Below are 23203 nucleotides of genomic sequence, written 5' to 3' on the forward strand. Positions count from 1 at the left end.
AGTATTTTCACCCAAATTTTTTTACCATAAAAAATGTTATAATCCCTTATGTCTACATATAAAAACTTTCACATTCACAAAAAGATTTCCTTATGAAATCTTTATACCACTACGTGACTTCAACTTCAAAGGAAAAACAAAGGTAAATTATTACTTCACAGTGAAGAGTGAAATATTCAACGACAACGCTTGACCCTGAACTCTTTCAATCAGTACACAGACTACCGGTCAAGGGTTTATGTAGGCTCCCTTCGATAACTCCTCAGCATCTCACACTCAACTCAACTTTCAAAAGGAGGCTAAACAAAATGACCACCGTCCTCCACACGACAACGATGCCAACAACCACAAGGCCTTCTTTGTAATCAACGATCACATTCAGATCGCACACAAATAGTACACCGCAACAGCATCATAATTATGTGGCCACCTCAAATTTCACTATTATTCACTGCTTGACCACAACACAGCACACCTCCAAGATCTCTCGATAGCAGATCTTTCAGTTCACATGACCCTTGGCTCTGATACCAAATTAGAAAATCAGATAGATGCACAAGAATGAAATCAAATCTCATTGATCAAACTTCTTGGACAACTAGTACATTATATAGGCACACATAGACAACCTCTAGGAAAATCCAGATACAAATAATTTGTATCACCAACTCACAACACAAACTACGAAGACAACTCAGATATACTCAAACACTAACTACGAGAACACAACTCATCAACTCTATCTAGACATATCATTTCCTCATTATTCCAACATCTCATTCGTCATTGGATTGTTTAGACACATTGGGGTTTATAAAATTTATTATTTGCAGGTTAGATGGGCCTTATTCGGTAATGAAGTATCTTCATTCAAGCTATTTCTATTGATCAACAGTTGAATAAAAGCTCAATGTCATTGCCATTGCAGTTGTACGGTTTCCATGAACACCCTTCCTTTATTGTAGTCCACATTGGAAAATTGGTGTCGTTCTAACAACGAAGGAGGCGGAGGTGCAGGTGTTGATCTTTATGTGGAAAGCACAATGACATGCCACACCCATGCCACACCGTAATGGTTTTTTAACACTTGCAATAGTGTTGAGATTCACTTGAGCATGGAGAATTTGATAGTGTACGAGTGAAGAGAAAATACAGTTTTCCACATTCTAACACAATCAACTTTCCCCTATAAATTATATAGGAACAATTTGTATATTATTATTTTTTTTCAGCAGGAAAAAAACTATCCGTTTTAATATTATGGATAAAACAGTACATTCTTATGATGGAAAAATTGTCCTTATAAACCTTGAGATATACATAGCTTGATAAATTGCCTTGGAAAAATATTCTCTGCTTACATCCATTAGTACTATTGTCTAAAAGTTACAACATAATGGTACTTTTTTCTCTCATCCATTTTTGCAGTTTATAGAAAGTCTAATAAGTGGATCAGATCCTTTACATTTCTAAATATCGCATACTTAATGTACTCTTTTCTTATATGATTTCTATACAAAATTAGCTACAAAATTTATACAAAACTTAAAACAAAAAGAGACAGAAATTTAATATGGACTTATCTGCTATGAGGATCTGCTTTTTTGATCCCGCTTCAGTGATCTATCTCGGCACTTTTAGATTTTCAACTTTTGTCTCCTCTGCTCCCATTTTCATCATGATGTGCATGCCTTCCTCAGTGTCTTGTAGTCCCTTTTGTTAGGATATTCCGACACATAGGATATAGTTAAGTTCAACTTGGTCTAGTATAGAGTTAGGTATAGAGTTAGGTAAAGTTTCTTTGTTTACCGTTGTACATTTTGTAACTTACAATCCGACGGTCACGATATGTAGTGATCCGACGGTTCACTCTCACCTTGGTATTACCGACACTTGATCCGTGGCTTGACACCCGATTGGTCCATGAGTTCTATTTAAAGCGCATGGAGGGTCATTGTTCGGGTAATCCGTGCATGAGAGAAGCTTATGTAAATTTTCATTCTTTGATTAATAAATTGCCTGTAGTACCCACGTTGGGACAGGCCGTGGACTGTTTCCCTCTTTGAGGGTTTTAACCACGTCAAAAATACTGGTGTATTGATCTGTGATCTAGTTGTGAGCAGTGTCCTTTTGGTATTCTTTCTGAGGAACTTACCCTGTAAATTCCTACATGGTATCAGAGCTATTTGAGGGCCGCGTCCGTTGGTGATCCAAATCTGAAGCCGGTAGAACTGCATGCAACTGTCGTTTCCTAGATCTGCTGTTTCTGACTGCTTTCGGGCCGAGAGGACTGCTCTGTTGCATTCGGAGCATCTGTTCCAGTGAGGAACCCCTTTCGTTTCACGCGAAAATGTTTCCGGTAGCCCTAGCTGCGTCATTTTTCAGATCGGAAGGTATACAGTGTTTTTTGCAGTTTACTGTTATTTTCTCTCTGCTTATTTTGGTTTCGGTTTATTTATCCCTTTTTTTAACCGGATCTATACCTTTCATTTCTGCGTATGCTCTTTGCCCTGCGACTCTGTGCGATCTAGGCAAATCAGAAACAGAAAGGAAGGATTTTTCTCATGCGTATGCTCTTTTCCCTGCACCTTAGTGTGATCTCGGAAAATCAGAAACATTGAGAAAAATATTTAGTTTTTCGGCTAAAGCTAACTTTGAGATTTTTTTAAAAATTTCTAGTTTTTTGGCTAAAGCTAACTTCGAGCTGCAAGGTTCATTTTTCTTTGCATATTCGTGTTGGGTTTTGTGTTTTGTGTTTTGTAGGGAAAAAGAGCTTTCTCAAGGCAAGCACGCAAACCAAGGCCCCCCCCCCCCCTCTCTCTCTCTCTCTCTCTCTCTCTCTCAAATTTTTTGTATAGATCAATTGGTTCAAAGATATTTTTAGAGAGTAGAGGTCTTGGGTTCAAGTCTCCATTTTGTGGGGGCGGATTTTTTCATTCCCGCACATTCGCGCACTTTGCCGGCAACATCAACAATTTTTTTTCAAAAAGCCATAACTTCTTCATCCGGAAGCCTTTTTCAGAGCCGTTTTTTTTAAAACCGCCTATTTTTTCGAGATCTATCCATTGGAACACTTACTTTCAGCATCTTCAGCTTCAGTTTTTTTTTTAAATGGAAAGTCCATGCCAAGTCATTCTTGACAGCACTAACTACTTCCAATGGGTAGCCTACATGGAAGATTTACTTAGAAGTAAAGGTCTCTTCAGAATAGCCACAGACCAAGAGAAGAAACCAAAAGATGAAGACAAGGCTGCAAAATGGGAAAATAGACAAGATCAAGCACGTGGTTTGATAGGGATGTCTATTTCTCCTGATCTTAGATTCCACATTGCAGAACTTGAGACTCCTCATGAAGCATTAGAAAAACTCGCTAAAGTTTTTGGGATTAAAAATGAAATTAGAGCCCATCAACTTGAAAATGAGTTGCTTACTTTGGATCCTAATAATTTTTCTTGCATTGAAGATTTCTTGTCCAAATTCAAGACCCTTAGATATCTTTTGGAAGGTGTTAAAGTTAAGAAAGAAGATGGTAACCTTATTTATTCCATCCTTACTAAGTTGGGACCAGCCTACTCTGTATTTGTTTCCACTTTCCATTCTACAAGGGAAGCTTTCATTTGTCAAGGAAAAGACTACAAGGCCCCTTCCTTTGACTCCTTTTGTGATTCCTTAATAAGAGAACAAGAAAAACTCTTACACCTTGGTCTTCTTAATCTTGGAAACTCTTCCACGAAAGCGTTAGCCGCCCAACAACAACCAAATTCAAAGAATCCTAAGAAGTCATATCCTCAAAAGAATGGTCCTAAACCAACTCAGCCTCAAAATGAAAGATCATTTCAGCAAAATGATAAGACCAATAAAAACAAATGGAAGAAGACTGATAGACATTGTAACTTTTGTAATCGAGATGGCCACTTAGAATCTAAATGCTTTAAGAAGATGGAAGCCTTGGAAGCCGCAATGAAGAAACATAACATCCATGTGGAGCCTACTTCAACTTCAACTTCCGGAATGGCACTTTCTGCATGTCGTTGTCAATCATCTCAGTCTGGTTATGCATTAAATGTATCTTCTTCTTCTTCTCATTCTCATGAGTGGCTCATTGATTCTGGAGCCTCTTATCACATGGCCAAAAACCAAGCCATGTTTTCTTCTTTAAATGATTGTAACACCAAAAATATATATGTTGGTGATGATAGATCTCTTAATGTTGTAGGGACTGGAACTGTTCATCTAGACAATGGTCAGTTTAATGATGTATTATGTGTTCCAACCTTATCCTGCAACCTTCTATCTGTCTATCAGATAACTCATTCAGGTGAAGGTAAAATTGTTGAATTTTCACCTCATGATGTTGTAATCAAGGATCTAAAAGATCCTAAACAGATTCTAGCTACTGGTCTTGCTGATGATTCCACAAGGTTGTATAAGTTTCACAACTTTGGGTCATCCAATCTTCCCTCAGTATTTGTTGCTCATAATGATGAAGTGAGCAAACTTTGGCATGAGCGATTTGGTCACTTAAACTATCGCTCCCTTCAGCATCTATGTAAAGAAAATATGGTGACAGGTCTTCCTATGGTATCTTGCAGAGATGGTGTTTGTTCCGGATGTGTACTCGGAAAACATCATCGGGACAGTTTTGACAAACGTGCCTCTTGGCACGCCTCAGCCCCTTTACAGCTTGTGCACAGTGATTTATGTGGTCCTCTTCCTGTTGCTTCATTCTCTGGCTGCAAGTACTTCTTAACTTTCATTGATGATTTCTCCAGACGCACTTGGGTATACTTCTTAAAACTCAAGAGCGAAGTATTTAACACATTTTTGGCCTTCAAAGCCTTTGTTGAAAAACAATCTGGACATCAAATTCTTAAGCTAAGAACTGATAATGGTGGAGAATATGTTAAAAACACATTCATCAACTTTTGCACCGAAAATGGAATTCAAATGCAACATACTGTTCCATACACTCCACAACAAAATGGTGTAGCTGAAAGGAAAAATCGCACCGTAAAGGAAATGGCTAATTGTATGCTGCAATCTAAAGGACTCAGTCTTAGTTTTTGGGCCGAAGCAATTAATTGTGCAAATTATATAATCAATCGCACTCCTACTAAGGTTCTAGAGAATATCACTCCAGAAGAAGCTTGGAGTTCCATTAAACCAGATGTAAGTCACTTTCGTGTGTTTGGAAGTGAAGCATGGGCCCATATTCCAGATGAAAAGCATAAAGCTTTAGAACCTAAAAGTGAGAAATGTACTTTTGTTGGATATTCTGAAGATGTAAAAGGTTATAGACTTATTCCATTTAAGTCCAAAAATGTTATCATTAGAAGAGATGTAAAATTTGATGAAAATAAATCGGCCTGCGAGCCTAGTCCGGCGGATGTGCCACCTCTTCCTATCTCTTCTACTTTTGAAAACATTTCTTCTTCAGATGATGAAAGCGAGGATGATAATCCTCTCCCACCTTCTCAGGATCCTCAACTTCCAAGATGGGTCCGTGCTACTCGGGATGCAGCAGGTGATCTTGCCGGTGATCCTACAGATCAGCGACGTACACGTTCTCAGTTTGAAAGAGCCTCTTCTTTACTGGCTCAAGCTCCAGTAAATCATGATCCTGACACTTTTGCAGAAGCTTCAGGCCATCCACATTGGGAAGCAGCTATGAATGAAGAATATCATTCATTGATGACAAATGATACATGGGATCTTGTTCCTCTACCAAAGGGACGCAAACTTGTTAGATGTAAATGGGTTTACAGAACCAAGTATGGACCAGATGGGAAAGTTGATAAACATAAAGCTCGTCTCGTTGCTAAGGGATTTTCACAGGTTGAAGGAATTGACTACACTGAAACCTTCTCCCCTGTTGCCAAAATGAACTCTATCCGCCTTGTTCTTTCCCTTGCTGCCTCTTTAAAATGGGAAGTCCATCAGATGGATGTTAAATCTGCCTTCTTGCATGGGGACTTGCAGGAAGAAATCTATATGGAACAACCCATTGGCTTCATACAAACAGACTCCAGCCTTGTTTGTCGACTTAAGAAATCCCTTTATGGCCTCAAGCAAGCTCCTCGGGCTTGGTATGCCAAAATGGATAGCTTTCTTTTAGAATCTGGCTTTTCTAGGTGTCATTCTGACAATACTGTCTACACCAAGAAAGTGGGCAACTCTCTTATCATCCTTGTTCTTTATGTTGATGATCTTATTCTTACTGGTAGTGATCCCAACCTTATAAACCATGTGAAGTCCAGCCTTAAAAAGAAATTTGAAATGACAGACTTAGGACACTTACACTATTTTCTCGGTCTTCAAGTCTTGCAATCCAAGGAGGGTATTTCCCTTTCCCAGTCCAAGTATGCTTGTGATATTCTTCGTCATTTTCACATGGAAGATTGTAAGCCAGCCCCTTCTCCCTTTCAGTCTGGAGTCAAACTTTCAGTCTCTTGTACTTCTCCTGAAATTGATGCTACATTATACCGTCAACTTGTAGGAAAACTCTTGTATTTAACCCATACTCGTCCTGATCTTTCCTTTGCTGTTGGCCTTGTTTCTCGTTTTATGCAAAACCCCCGTGAAAGTCATTGGAAAGCAGCTAAAAGAATACTTCGTTATGTTCGAGGTACAGTACAGTTTGGGATTCATTACAGTGCCAAAGCAGCTCCTCTATTAGTTGGTTTCACTGATTCTGATTGGGCTGGTGACCCTGATGATCGGAAGTCTACTGCCGGTTATGTATTCACTCTTGGCTCAGGACCTATTACATGGGCTTGTAAGAAACAGGCTGCCATTTCTCTTTCGTCAGCAGAAGCAGAGTATCGTGGTGCCGTGGAAGCTAGTAAGGAAGCCTTGTGGCTTCGTCAGATCCTATCAGAGTTTGGCTTTGAGCAGCAGCATCCAACCACACTTTGGTGTGATAATCAAAGTGCCATTCAGCTATGCAAAGATCCAGTCCAGCATCAGCGCAGCAAACACATTGAACTACACATGCACTTCATCAGAAAGCTCATTCATGACCATGTTCTTGAAATGCAATATTGTTCAACAGATGATCAGGTTGCAGACATCTTCACAAAGGCTCTCACAGAGGCGAAGTTCACTAAACTTCGATATATGCTTGGAGTTCAGGAAGTTGTCACTAAGGGGGGATAGGCTCTAGTGCCTCCTTCCTTCTCCTATTGTGTCATATTTGTAAATCCTTCAATCCTATCCCAAGTTGTTCTTAAGGGGGGATGTTAGGATATTCCGACACATAGGATATAGTTAAGTTCAACTTGGTCTAGTATAGAGTTAGGTATAGAGTTAGGTAAAGTGTCTTTCTTTACCGTTGTACATTTTGTAACTTACAATCCGACGGTCACGATATGTAGTGATCTGACGGTTCACTCTCACCTCGGTATTACCGACACTTGATCCGTGGCTTGACACCCGATTGGTCCATGAGTTCTATTTAAAGCGCATGGAGGGTCATTGTTCGGGTAATCCATGCATGAGAGAAGCTTATGTAAATTTTCATTCTTTGATTAATAAATTGCCTGTAGTACCCACGTTGGGACAGGCCGTGGACTGTTTCCCTCTTTGAGGGTTTTAACCACGTCAAAAATACTGGTGTATTGATCTGTGATCTGGTTGTGAGCGGTGTCCTTTTGGTATTCTTTCTGAGGAACTTACCCTGTAAATTCCTACACCTTTTTCGATAATTCATCCGTTGATTTGTTATGTTCCCTGTTGATGTGCTCAATGGAAGAATTCCAAGAGCAACTCCATATACATTTTATACATCTCAACCAACCTTGTAGTGAAGTTTGTTGAATGTTGTTCTTCCCATTAACATGGTCTATTATACATTTGGAATCCCCAAAAATTTGTACTTGAGGGATATCCAAGAACTTGATAAACCATAATAGACCCCATAAAGCTACAGCTTCTGCTTTCATACTTGTTCCTTCTCCCCCATACCAGTGACTCCAGAATTCCTACTCTTCTGTCAATTTTAAGCAAAAGCCACTCCCACATCTACCTCCTTGAGCTGCTCCGTCAAAAAATCCCACCGGATAGTTTGAGAACTGAACTCTCCCCTTCTCTGTCTTCTTCTTTTTACTTTTCTTGGTATTCTCATTCTGTTCTAAAACCACCCATTGTTCTATGGATTCATAGATTAAGTTTCCCCCCCTCTGTTGTGACCAAAATAATATGATTTTGGTCTTTCCAGATTTCCCAAAAAATGACCAAAGCAAGCATTCTCCTGCTTTTACTCCGAGTGCTCCACCATTTTAAACACTCCTCAACTATACTAAACTGGGTGAATGGAATCTGCCTCTTGTTTGTGAAACGTTTCCAAACGCTGATAGATATATGACAATGTAAAAATAAGTGCTCATTGTCCTCAGAATTATTCCTGCATAGATAGCATATCCCAGGGCCATGGTAGTTCTTCTTTTGTAAGTTTGCCCATGTAAGATTTTTGTTCTTCCATGTTAGCCAAAGGAAGGCCGTGATTTTAATTGGAATGTTTACTTTCCAAAAACTGAAAAACTAGCAATATTCAACATTCAGAAATTCCTTCATGCAAATTTTGAGGTAACAGTCCACCACCTCTACTTCTCCTGAGATCTTGTTCTTTCCAGCCCATGTCAAACAATCTCCTTTGTTGTCATAACTTATGCCTACCTCCTTTAATGTTTTTACCAGCTGTAACCACTCCTGTTTATACTGATAAGCCAAATTCAGTTGGGAGAACTCGCACCATATTGGAATATTCCCTTTCCATTCACAGATCAGCTAATTTAAAACAAAAAAAAGCCTCTTCTATTCAGATGCATTATCTGTTCCACTGACCCTGGAACACCCTCACCTACTCCTACAATACAATCTTTTCCCAGAATAATACTATTACCAGATCCAAAAAACCATATTATGTTTTGTAAAAGAATATTCTTGACCTTTCGAAAATTATTCCAGATTTGCGATCCACATTTTTTCCCGATTTCTCCTTGTCTAAACCAGAAGGAGAAATCCTTATTCTTCATATATTTGGATAGGAGCAACTCTCCCCAAATACTTCGACTATTGATACCCCTCCACAGTGATTTCAAAATAAGAGCCCATCCAAAAAAATTTAAGTTAAGAATACCCTAGCCACCCAATATTTTGGGTCTAGTGATCTTTTCCATCTTCACTAAATGATACTTGTTGTTCATACTAGCACCAGACCATATATAACTTGCTATTGCTCAATTCATAAGATTAATAATCATTTGAGGAATACAAATCCCCAGTTGAGTCAGCACTGACTGTGTAAGGATGATACATCCTCCCATAGATAAACATCTATTTTCCCACCCCTTAATCTTCATATAGAATCTCTCCACCAGCCACATCCAGTCTGCATTTTGTAGCTGCCTGGCTTAAGTCGGTAACCCAGATATTTCATACCCTTTTCTATATTTTCTGCATTCACTTCAAAACAATTCTGAATAAAAGAGATATCATCCTGGGCGCATGATCCATAAAGAATAATAGATTTCTGTTCATTTTGAACAAGGCCCATGGCTACCCCGAACTTTTTTATGATTATGGATAGTGATAACCATTTATACCTGTTTACCATACCCATCAACAGAATATCATCCACAAAAAAACTGTGTGAGACTGTAACACGACTGCTAATCTTTAATGCTTCAAAAACTCCAGTAGACACTGCTTTTCTTATTTTTAGGCTTAATCCATCCATTACCAAGATAAACAAAAGGGGGGATAAAGCACATCCTTGTCTGAGACCTCTACCAGCAGCAAAATTTTTTGTAGGAAAACCATTAATTATAACTGCATATCAAACTGATGACACACACCCCATGATCCATTCAGTCATTTCTGAATTTACTCCAACTTTAAACAACACCATTCTTAGGAATCCCCAATCTACACAGTCATAAGCCTTTTTTAAGTCAACCTTCATCACCGCAACATTAATTTCTTTAATTTTAATACTGTGCAAACATTCCTGTGCAACAGCTACAACATCATGGATTACTCTGTTGTTTAAAAAACCATATTGTTTAGGAGAGATGAATTTAGATAAAGAAACTTTCATTCTGTTTTCTATAATCTTAGAGATAATATTATATGTTAGATTACACAGAGAAATTGTAGAAATTCCCACTGTAGATCAATAGATTATGCAATATACTAAAACACAATACAAGATCTACTTCTACAACACTTTGCAGAAGCTTAATCGAATTGAGCAAGATCAAGAGAACACATATAACTGAGAATGAGAAATCAATCACACATAACACAAAAGAAATATCACAGGGAAAGCCTCAACCTAAAACCCCAACTCTGTATTATCATACAAGTGGAAATCTTGTTCAAGTTACAAAAAGAATTAGCTCTCAAGCTATCTTGCTCTCTCTGCAATCAAACAATACAGCTCACAGACTGAATAGACATAGTATATGTCCTCCTCAAGCCCTCCAAGCCTCCTATTTCCTTGCGCAATTTTTCTTGGGGTCCAATGATGTCACATGTGTGAATTGGCCTCATCACACTCACTAAACCTGAAGAAGTAACTGCGCAATCCTCAAGGAAAGAATTCCTTCTGCATGCAAGGAATATTCACAATGGAATATTCTAGCAACTGATAGTACACTGCCCCTCCATCTGATCTCAACTGGGTCTCTGTCTAAACTGACATGCATGAGTTATTTATGAGAGAATACTCAGTTATCTGAAGTGCAGTAGTTACATGCATGCAAGCATTAACTAACTGAACTTACATTAATTCAACAAACTGTTTGAATTAATCTAACTAGACTTGACTCAGTTAACTAAGTCAGCTAATTACAACTCATCCTTATCATAGAAAATTTTAGGGGCGAATGTTCACCCTTTGGCGAAATTAAGGGGTTTTGAATTTTTAGTGGGCGAATATTTTGTATCATATCACATTTTTACAAATCACCTCAAATAGCCCACCTTATTATAAGGGAGAGGGTAAAAAAGGTAAATTTAGCCCTTGAAACTAGGAGTTACAACCTTCCATTCACTCATTTTCAAGAATAGGTTTTATTTAAGTGAATCATATGGGCCAAATGCCATATTTATAAAAGATGTATGGTAAATTAATAAAAATATAAATAAATGAGAGGTATGGTAAATAAATAAAACATTTTTTATATTTACTCCATAAGTCACCTTATATACATGCAAGGGTGTAAACAAATAAAAATATAAGTAAAGTGGAGGTATGGTAAATAAATAAAACGTCTTTTTATACTTACTCAAAAGGTATGGTAAATAAATAAAAATATAAATAAACTAGACTTATGGTAAATAAATAAAAACTCTTTTTATATTTAGTCCATAACCCTCGTTCTATTTATTAAGGCTCAAGAAAGAGGTTTTATTTAAGTGAATCCTATGGGCCAAATACCATATTTGTAAAAGAGGTATGGTAAATTAATAAAAATATAAATAAATGAGAGGTATGGTAAACAAATAAAACATTTTTTTTATATTTACTCCACAAGTCACCTTATATTTACGAACACTCAAAAAATGCGTTATATTTAGGTGAAACCTATGGGCAAAATACTATGGGACAAATACCATGGACTAGATTGTTATTAATACCATGAAAAAAAACATTATTAACTCTAATATTAGTATTAATAAAAATAAAATGGCACATGGTATTGACCCATGGTATTCACCAGGAATGTAGCCTATTTAAATGGGGGAATTAAACCAGCATAGATCCATCTTTACTTTGGATCTACTAACCCCCGAGAGGTATCAAATATCGTGATATGCAAACTAGCATAGAGTGAAAAAATATTTGATCCCTCTCGGGGCTTGGTTAAAATAAAAAATAAAATAAAATTCAACTATTAATTTTATTAATTTTTATAAATTACTAAGAGTAATTTTTAAGATCCAGGTTTATGATAACCTATGGTATTGACCCATGGTAATACCATGGTATTCATGTGAGCATAGACTATTTAAAGGGGAAATTCTATCATCTTAGATGCATCTTAATTCTGGGTCTACCAAGTGCTCAGAGGGATAAATAGATTTCATCCCCCTAAGAGTGGTAGATGTGGAGTTAAGATGGATATAGGTTGGTTTTTATGATAATGAAGATATTAAATAGACTTAGGAAATTATATTGTAAAAACATCTTAAGGTGAATGGTTAAAGAATAGACATTGGACAAGTATATTTGTATACTTCTGTTTTAAACTGAAACAAATCCAGGGCTAAAAGGAATGGATTGATTGCACTAGTCATCCTTCTATAACTTTCCAACATATGCTAGAGTAAACAGATTGTAATTTGGGTAATTTTTCTAACCGTAAACAGGAACATACTTGTGTATTGACAGGGTGTGATCCTTGAACTATGTTACAAGGCAGAAACCCAACGGGGCACGATAGGTGCATCCCCACAAAGGGGTCACAAATACCAAAGTTGGTATTGGCTAGTGCCTTGAGCTAGAAAATTTCCTTTACCCTTGTATTAACAGTGAATCCAGAGAGGATTCTAATATTATCTTTATAAGATTTATATTAGTTAAGATTGATGAATAAAATTCATGAGACATGAGCTAGGATGTCCTTGCAAGGTGGTTGTTGATTATTGGAAGCTATGATGGCCATTATGTCAGGCTAGGTGGTTGCACTCCCTTGATCGTGAGCACGATTGTGATCAAGATGGAAGACTTCATAGTCTGGATTGATTTTTTAGCAGTGATAATTAGTGGGCTCATTCACAAAAGCTTCTATTTCACTAATCCTTTTTATAGAGTTATCAGATTCAATTTCCAAAGGTTTTAATTACACTATAGAGTTGAGTTGTGAGAGAGTTGTGATTCACAGTGTTAAGTATAGCAGCTATGACACTTGAATGAAGACAAGCATAGTAGATGTATTAGACTCTGTTATAAGCTTACCTGCATATTATAAGGGACTTGGTTGGCTTTTTTATAATTTTATAAACAAGTTCCATTTCATGGAAATGTGAAAAAAACAGTGATATTTTTTTGAATCAGTGATCGGAGAATCCACAGTTTGAACATCTTTATACCAACGTTTCAAATCCCAAGTGGGATCCATCATCAGGGTTGAAGAATGATGATAAAAGAAGAGCAATAAGGCAGAATAAATACTCATGGCTCTTGTAATATATGGTTTTATACTTTTGCAAAAAATTCTCTAAGAGTTCACAATGCTAAGATTCACTAGGACCTTACAAAGTTTTATTATTTAGTAAAAGACTAACCAAGATCTTACAAGATTTTATAATTGAGTAAAATATTCGCCATGCCTGGTGAGAGATTCGCCAAAAAATTATATATACATATTATATTATTGATAAAATCACCTTCCATTTTTCCTATATACCATGGAGATTCACCCATTTATTATACATATAAATTTAGGGGGGTTCTTAAAATTTTCCCTGATCCTTATCTCTTTAACTGATGGATAAATTCCTCAATTAATGGAGAATCTGTTGCATGTCCCCACATAGACTTCAAGTTTGATTTTCCTTAACTAATTAACTCAAGATGAATTAATTAATTATTTTAAAAACTGCTGCTAAGATCAAATTCGAATTTTACTTCACTATTTTAGTTTAGGGACTGACTAAAATAGGAAGGTATCCCGAAATTCTATTTATAGAATGCTATTTTTAGCACTTCCATTTTTCCATCCATTGTTGCTAAGATCAACACTAGCTGAACTGCTATTTATAACAGTGCTATTTTTAGCAATTATATTTTTAGCATTTCTTGTTGCTATTTTCAACACTCCCTCTCAACAAGAAAGGGATTATCAATAACCCCAATCCTGTCTCTGTGGAACTCAAACTTGCATCTTGACAATGCCTTAGTCAAGATATCTACATCCTGTTCCTCGGTCGAAACATACAACAACAACATGATCCTCTTGACCACACAGTCTCGAAGATGGTGATACTGGATATCTATGTGCTTGGACCTATCATGAAAAACTGGATTCTCTGAGAGTTTGATACAACTCTGGTTATCGCAGTAGATCACTGTAGGATCCATCATCTGACCAAACAATCCCACTAGAATCTTCTGCATCCAAATGGCCTCACATGCAGCCTGACTAGTAGCCATGTATTCAGCCTCTGCTGAGCTAAGTGCAATTGATCTCTGTTTCCTACTGTACCAGGAAACTGCAGCTGAACCAAGGTTGAAGATTCCTCCAGAAGTGCTTTTCTGGTCTTATGGACTCCCTGCCAAATCTGCATCTGTGAAGCCCTGAAGCTTCACTCCCTCTGTCCGTCTGTACCACAATCTGAACTGAGATGTGCCTCTGAGGTATCTCAGCACATGCTTCACTACCTTCCAAAACAGCTTGGTAGGCTGAACCATAGCTTGACTCAGCTGGTTCACCACAAATCATAGGTCGGGTCGTGTGTTCACCAGATACATAAGTGAACCCACTAGCTGCCGATAAATGGTATCGACTACTACCTCACCTGAAGTAGCATCCTCCTTCCTCCAGTTCCCAGCTAGAGGAGTCTGCATGGGCTTGCACTTCTCCATGTGAAAGCGCCTGAGTATCTCATTGGCATACTTGCCTTGAGACACAAATACTTCCCCATCTTTCTACCACACCTCCATGCCTAGAAAGTAGTGCATAAGGCCCATGTCCTTCATCTCGAACTCTCTTGCAAGGTCCTCCTTGCAAGACTGTATCAACTGATCATCACCTGTCAAAATCAGATCATCGACATAAAGAACAATGATCAATGGTTTACCTTCTACCATGATGTGGTAAAGGTTCACATCTACTTCACTATTGGTGAAGTCCAAACCGGTGAAATAGCTGTCGATCCTAGTGTACCAAGCACAAGGTGCTTGCTTCAGCCCATATAGAGCCCTCTTGAGTCTACACACGTGACTCATGATCGAAGGTCTTGAAACCCTCTGGCTGCTCAATGTACACCTCCTCCTCAATCTTCCCATTGAGGAATGTTGTCTTCACATCCATCTGGTGGATCTTCCACCCCATCTGAGATGATAGTGCCAACATCAATCTAATCGATGAGTACCTTGCTACTGGAGCAAAAGCCTCATCGTAGTTGATCCCCTCGACCTGTGAGACACCTCGGGCAACAAACCTTGCCTTATGTTTCTCAACACTGCCATCAGCGGCCTGCTTTACCTTGTAAAGCCATCTAGAACTCACCATTGACTTGCCCTGAGGCCTTGGGACAACATCCCACACACTGTTCCAAATGATAGAGTCGTACTCCTCTACCATTGCATCAACCCAGACTGGTTGTTGCACTGCCTCCTCGAATGAAGAAGGTTCAGTATCTACACACTCCCCAACCAGGGCCATGTACCTAGTGTACCTCTTGGGTGACCTCCTCTATCCGCGTTGAGAAGATGGCTGTCCCACATTCTCCCGCGTATCTAGCATCAACCTGTCAGCTTCCCTTGAGTGTTTCCACCCATCTCTGGAAGTATCAACATGAGTGGATGTCTCCACTCCCGGATCCTCTGCATGCGGTTGCTCTGCATCAATCTGAGGCTCCTCATCCTTAGGAACTGAAATTTCCTCATCTGAATGCAACTCGAGCTCCCTCTCAAGTGATAAGTGCATGGCTTTTTGCTCGTCAAAATTCAGATCCTTGCGTACCATATTCCTCTGAGTGGAAGGCAGGTACACATGATAGTTGTGGGGTGTATCAGTGTACCCCACAAGTATTCCCAACTCTGTTGTTGGGTCTAGCTTCTTCCTGGTGTCTTTGGTCACATGACAGTAAACTGATGATCCAAAGATTCGGAAGTGACTTACATCAGGTTGCTTCCCGGAATAGGCCTCCATAGGTGTCTTCATCCCCAGTATATGGTGCCGGCTTCTGTTCTGCAAGTATACTGCTGTATTGCATGCCTTAGCCCACAAATGCAGTGGTAGGCTTTGCTCATGCAACATCGCTTGAGCTGCTCCAAAAATCGATCTGTTCTTCCTTTCGGCCACCCCATTCCACTGTGGGTTATGTGGTGCCGTCAATTCCCGTTTAATACCTTCTGGAGCACAAAAGTCTTTAAACTGTTGGGAGACATACTCTCCACCATTGTCGCTACACAAGACTTTTATTTTCTTTCCAGATTCTTTCTCTGCCAAGGCTTTAAACTCACAAAACCTCAAGAAGGTCTGATCCTTCTTTTGCATAAAGTAGATCCAGTATCTACCAAAAAAATCATCAATAAAAATAACATAGTACCTTTGTTTAGTGGTGGAGGCTGTAGAGAAAGGTCCACAAACATCTGAGTGAACTCGCTCCAGGATTGCTCCAGCTCTACTGTCTTGATCCAAAAAGGAAGATTTCGCATACTTACCCAAGGTACAACCTTTGCATGTAGTCGTCTGCTCAAGTTTTCCCTCGGGTAATCTAGTAGAAATATACTGCATGATCTTCAAGGTTCCATGGTGCAAGTGGCCCAATCTTCTATGCCATAGCTTGCCAACATCTTGGCTCTACACCATCTCAGCTTTGGAACTCAAAGTAGCACAGTCGTCTAACTCCAGCTTGTAGAGATTCTTGACTCGAATCCCTATTCGCTTTGCTTGTCCAATACTGATATTCCTCAGGAATACCTTTCCTTGACTAAAGACTACATCATAGCCTTTATCTTATAGCATAACGACAGACACAAGATTCTTCTTCAGACCTCGTACATACTTTACATCAGTCAAGGTGAGGGGAGCTCCATGCTCCCTCTAAAACACAATCGTACCTTCACCTGAAACACGGTACTTTCCATCATCACCCATCTCGATCCGCATCTGGAGATCCTTCTCCTCCAAGGTACTGAAAAGATTCTTGTCACCTGACATGTGGAATGAAGCTCCACTGTCCAAGTACCACACACATCCCACCATGGATGAAACCATGCATGCGATAAGCAAGAAATCTAGCTCAAACTGTGAGGCCAGTGCCTCACCATCAGATCCCTTCGAGGAACCCTTCTTGGATTTCTTCTGTGGACAATTCGTAGCATAATGGCCCACTTCATGACAATGAAAGCATCACACTTTCGATTTGTCAATCTTCTTCCCACCATGGGAAGAACCGGATTTGGGATGGGATGCCTTCCCTTTCCCTTTCCTCGCCTTACTCGCTAAGGCTAGATTTTCCTCATCATCTTGCTTCGATGAGGATCCATCTCTGGTGCTTCTTCTTATTTCCTCCTGCATCAGATCTGACCAAAGTCGTTCCCAATCTGGCAGTTTTTCTCTTCCATTAACCAAGTCCTGGTAGCTATACCAACTCTCAGGAAGACCGAGGAGTGCAAGACTCAACATGTCATCATCAGCGGTCGTGATCCCTACACTTCCATGCTCATCCCTGCAGGTGGTGAGCTTGTTTAGATATGTAGAGATCGTGTTGCCCTTTTCACACTTGATCTTACAAAGCTTGTCTTTCAGCATCAGCTTCCTCTGATCGCTGATGTTTTGATATAAATATTTCAATGTTTTCCACATCGAAAACAATGTCTCCTTCCAAAGGAGGCTCGAGACATGTGATCTCGAACTCCCTCTAGGAGGATTCTCCTTGCACTAGCCACACATTTCTTCCATTCCTCCAGTTGAGTAGCATCAGTTGGATTGGGGACCTCTTGATCAATGAAGTCCTTTAGACCGTTATCCTCTAACACTGCCTCCATGTGATCCTTCTAGGCTATATAATTCGAGCTACCATCAAGGGCATACTCGAGTCTTAAACCACTGAACGCCATGGGTGAAATAGAGATGTGATAAGAACTTGATTTCTATATTCAGGAACCAAACTTTGAACTTCTCCTTCTTGTATACTGTTCTTCACCTTGATCACCTTTGCTTCGATACCATGTAGAAATTCCCACTATAGATCAACAGATTATGCAATATACTAAAACACAATACAAGATCTACTTCTACAACACTTTGCGGAAGCTTAATCGAATTGAGCAAGATCAAGAGCACACATATAACTGAGAATGAGAAATCAAGCACACATAACATAGAATAAATATCACGGGGAAAGCCTCGGCCTAAAACCCCAACTCTATATTATCATACAAGTGGAAATCTTATTAAAGTTACAAAAAGAATCAGCTCTCAAGCTATCCTGCTCTCTCTGCAATCAAACAATACAGCTCACGGACTGAATAGACATAGTATATGTCCTCCTCAAGCCATCCAAGTCTCCTATTTCCTTGCGCAATTTTTCTTGGGGTCCAATGATGTGTTATGTGCGATTGATTTCTCATTCTCAGTTATATGTGTTCTCTTGATCTTGCTCAATTCGATTAAGCTTCCGCAAAGTGTTATAGAAGTAGATCTTGTATTGTGTTTTAGTATATTGCATAATCTGTTAATCTACAGTGGGAATTTCTACAGAAATAGGGCGGTAATCAGCAAAAGTTTCCACCACAGATTTCTTAGGAATAAGTGAGATATAAGTGGAGTTTAACAAAGGATGTATAAATCCTTTAGACCTAGATTCGTCTACCATCTGAAGCAGTTCTTCTTGAAAAATGTCTAAAAAATGAGCAAAAAATTCAACACTCTAGTCGTCTCGGCCTGGGCTTTTGTCACCTTTCATTGATTTAATGGCCCATGACAATTCTTCCTCTTTAACCTCCTTATACAGTTCCACATTATCCTCTTCATTAAACATTTTGGGATATTCTTCGACTGCCCATAGTTGAGCATCCACATCCCCACTTCCACTCTGTTATATGCTTTCTTAAAATATGAAACTGCCAGAGATGAAATATCCAAATGCTTATTAAAACTATTTCCTTCACCATCCTTTATTTGCCAAATTGTATTTAGTTTTCTTCTGTGATTAGCAAATTGATGAAAAAAATGGGTATTTTTATCTACTTCCTTAATCCACATGGCTCTGCTTTTCAGTCTCCAAGTCATTTCCCTTATTTGAAGAATTTTGTTTTTTCCAAGTTCTAAAGCATGGATTTTCTCCCTTACTATAGGAGGAAGAGAATGTACATTCACTTGGTTATGAAGGACATTCAACTCTTCCTCGATGATGGCCAATTCCTTTCTCAGTTCCTTCTTCTTCTTCCTTTCCCATTGTTTTACTTCTGTTTTGAGGAGTCTGAATCTATTTATGAAATTTTCAAAGCTGAAAGTTCCCACCCCTATGGATCTATTGTCCTTCTAGAATGATCGAATTAATGAATTGAAACTTGGATCTTCAAGCCAAATTTTGTTGACCTTAAAAGGAAAGCCAAACCTTGCATCAGAATTATTCCAAAGCAGAGTTATTGGGCAGTGGTCTGAGACATAATTTTCAACAATAAATGAACTAACATCCCCCATCTTCTCTATCATGTCTTCATGGATGAGAAACCTATCAAGTCTCTTAGCAATATACTTATTACCACATCTTCCATTATCCCAAGGGGGGGGCATTTTGAGTGGACAAACATCGACATGATTATGAACAAGAAATATTTCTCTTAACTTCTCTGCCATTTTGTCTTCCACCCTAGTTTGTCCCCACAATTCTTCTATACCGATGGTGCAATTAAGATCCCCTACCAAAATTAGAGAAGGAGCATTAAGAATCCCCGATACCTCCATAGTATTCCAAAACCCTTCCTTCTCTTTATAAGGAGCATATACATTAAGAATATATGATCTACCCGGGATACCTCTGATATCACCTATCAGGAGAATACCCATCAAACAAGAAAAAGCCTTCAAATTTTCCCCCCTTGGGTCCCAGAGAACAGCAAGACCACCAGATCTACCAGTGGCATCTGTTGCCACAATATACCATGTGGGAAGCATCCTCCTAAAATAGTTAATAGTTTGGATAACAAAGTGCATTGTTTCTTGGATAAGAATTACGCTGGATTTAGATGAAATGAAAAGATCTCTTAGAGCGAGGAATTTTGGATGGGCCCCAAGCCCCTTATATTCAATGATAGAATTGAATTCATTTGAGATTGTTAGAGGGCATGCTTGCTCTAAGTGCCCTAGGAGAGATAAGAGATGAAATAGGAATATCAATGAGTGTTATTGATTGTAAATTAATTCAATTAACATTATAAATAGATGAATTAAAATTTGTATGATTTGCTGTCCTTTGTTGCTTTTTCATTTCGCTACTCCAAAAATGAATTTAATTTTAATGTAAATTAACTTTAAATTAATTTAATTTTAATGTAAATTAACTTTAAATTAATTAAATTTAATGTAAACTAATTTAATTTTAATGTAATCATACATCACGGAAAAATATTACTATTTTTTTTTTTTAAATAAGCGATAATAGAATATCTATTTGTGAAACAATTAAATGGTTGCATAAGACGACAACCCTAATCTATAACAAATAACTTACAACTTAAAAGAGATAAGTGAGAAGAATAAAGATTCAATACGCAAATATGATTTAAGGTAGAAAAATCCAATAATGACATGGGAGCTCCGCATAATGATGTGAACATAAATTTCAATGGTTCCCGTCGTTAATTAATTATTTCTTATTGTTATTACTTTCGTTAATTAATTTAGGTTTTAATGTGCAGTAATGCGGAGCTCTGCAGCTCTGCATTCTCGCATAATGAACAAAAATATGTACACATACCTAACATCAATAAAGTTAATAGAGTTACGCCAAAGAATATTGTACAAATCAATCAAAACCAATGAAATACATACATCCAATAAGACCATAAGACTAAAGCCGCAAGAGAACAATACAAATTATGGAATATTCGATATTAAAATGAATCAATTAACTATTCATATTAATTAAAGCTAATAAACATAATTGTATTTATTAAATAGTTAATGCTAGTAAAACTAATCTTGTATTTATTAAATAGTTAATGCTAGTAAAACTAATCTGCTATTGTAATATTAGCAATACAAGTTAATACAAGATATCCACAATTAGTGTAAGCATATTATATTAATTATTTTAATGGTTTTATAATGTTTTTTTGGCAGATTAGATTTATTAATATTAAATTAGATTTAGTAACATTAGCAATACAAGTTAATACAAGATATCCACAATTAGTGTAAGCATATTATATTAATTATATTAATTGTTTTATAATGGTTTTTTTGGCACATTAGATTTATTAATATTAAATTATATTTAGTAACATTAGCTTTATGCTAATAGTAAAAATAAATTTAATGACCGTTATTCCAAGTTTAGCTCCACATTTCATTGTTGCATATTATGAGTCTTTAGAGTATTGTTAAAGCTTGCGGACAAGCTACTGCGTTCCTTGCCCGATGCGGATAAGTTACTTCGTTCCTTGCTCGATGCGCACAAAGAGTTTTTATTGTGCGAAGATTTTTCATTGTGCATAGATATTTCATTTTGTAGAGAGTTTTCATTGTACCGAGGAGATTTCATTCTGCAGAAAGTTTTTATTGTATTAAGGAGATTTCATTCTGCAGAGAGTTTTCACTGTACTGAGCTTTCTCCGCACTTTGCACAACTTTTAATTAATTAATTAGCGGTATAAGCTGACTATGGTTCATTGTAGCTATCAACCTTCTTTTTTTAAGTTTTTTCTTTATTTTTTTTTTAAATATATATTTTTCATATATTTTTAATGTTTATTTTCTAAATATTTTATCATTGCTGATCTTTTTAATGGAAGATTTTGAAGCCAAAGCCATTGAATCCTCCCCATTAAAACCAAAACTTTGGAAAATATTTGTCGATGACACTTGTATTATTTAGCCTCATGGAAATGAAAAATTGGACATTTCCTTGCAACACCTGAACAATCAATCTAATTCTATCAAGTTTACCATGGAAGTGGAGGAGAATGACAACCTTCCCTTTCTTGACATCCTAATCAATAGAAACCAAGATGGTTCCATATCTCACCAGGTATATCGTAAGAAAACCCACACTGAGCATTACCTTCATGCCAACTCTCACCATCATCCAACTCAAAAACTTGGGTTTCTCAACACTCTAGCAACCAGGGCTATGTGAATTTCAGATCATGATCATTTTAAACAGGAGAAACACCATCTTATGGATGTATTTGAAAAGAATGGATACAAAAGACACCAAGGGATCAAAGCTTTCAAGAATGCGGAGAATCCTAAAAATAAACAACCAATGGATGATTTTGTGGGTAAGGTTCACCTCCCCTACATAATGGGCACCATCGACACAATTGCTTATATTTTAAAAAAGAACAATGTTAGAACCACTTTTAAACCTATGAACACCATTTTCAGGTGCCTAAAATCTGTCAAATATCCCATTGATCCTAAATGCCACAAAGGGGTTTATTTAGTTCCTTGTTCATGTGGAAAAACCTACATTGGGGAGACCAATCAATCAATCTTAACTAGGATTCAAGAACATGTCGTTGACATAAAAACCCATCTAAACCTCAGTTTTGAACGAGCATTCCAGTAAAACCATCATCATATTTGTATTGAAAACTCTTATATTGTGGCCAAAATTGATCATTATCACCATAGAAAATTTAAAGAAGCTATAGAAATAAGAAAACACCCTAACAACCTCAATCGTGATGATGACTAGAAAATAAGTGATAATTGGATTCCCACTTTAACCTCCAAATCCACTCTCTCCTAACAAACCCTCTCCTAACAACTCCATTCCTACTTCTCACTTAATTAGACCTCTCAATTACTAACCATTCTTTATCTCACTCAATGCCATCCATTTATTGAAATAATTACTAACCCTAATTTTAATTTTAATTTTAATTTAATTTAATCTAATCCAATTTAACTCAAAATAAAAATAAAAATTTTTAATTTTAATAATCATTAATAATGCTTAATAATTATTAATTTTAAGTTAAAAAAATATAACAACTAATTAATAACTTTTTATTAAAACTTTAAATAAATAGCTTTCATTTCATTTTCATAATCAATATACTTATTATTCTTAATAATTATTAATAGCTATTATTAATGGTTAATAATCATGAATTATCGAAATTAAAAATTTAATTAATAATGGTTAAAATTAAACCATTTTTTTAAAGTTTTAATAATTATCATTTAGTAAGGTTAAATTATTTTTATAGCAATAATTAATTATCATTCTATAATACTTTTTTTTTTATATCTAGTTGAATCGGCAACGGCGGTGGTATCGTACTCACGTT

The sequence above is a fragment of the Pinus tabuliformis genome, chromosome 2_2, assembly GCF_031772625.1.
Source record: "Pinus tabuliformis cultivar Carrire ecotype Pingquan chromosome 2_2, CPIR1, whole genome shotgun sequence".
In the NCBI taxonomy this organism is placed as follows: domain Eukaryota; kingdom Viridiplantae; phylum Streptophyta; class Pinopsida; order Pinales; family Pinaceae; genus Pinus; species Pinus tabuliformis.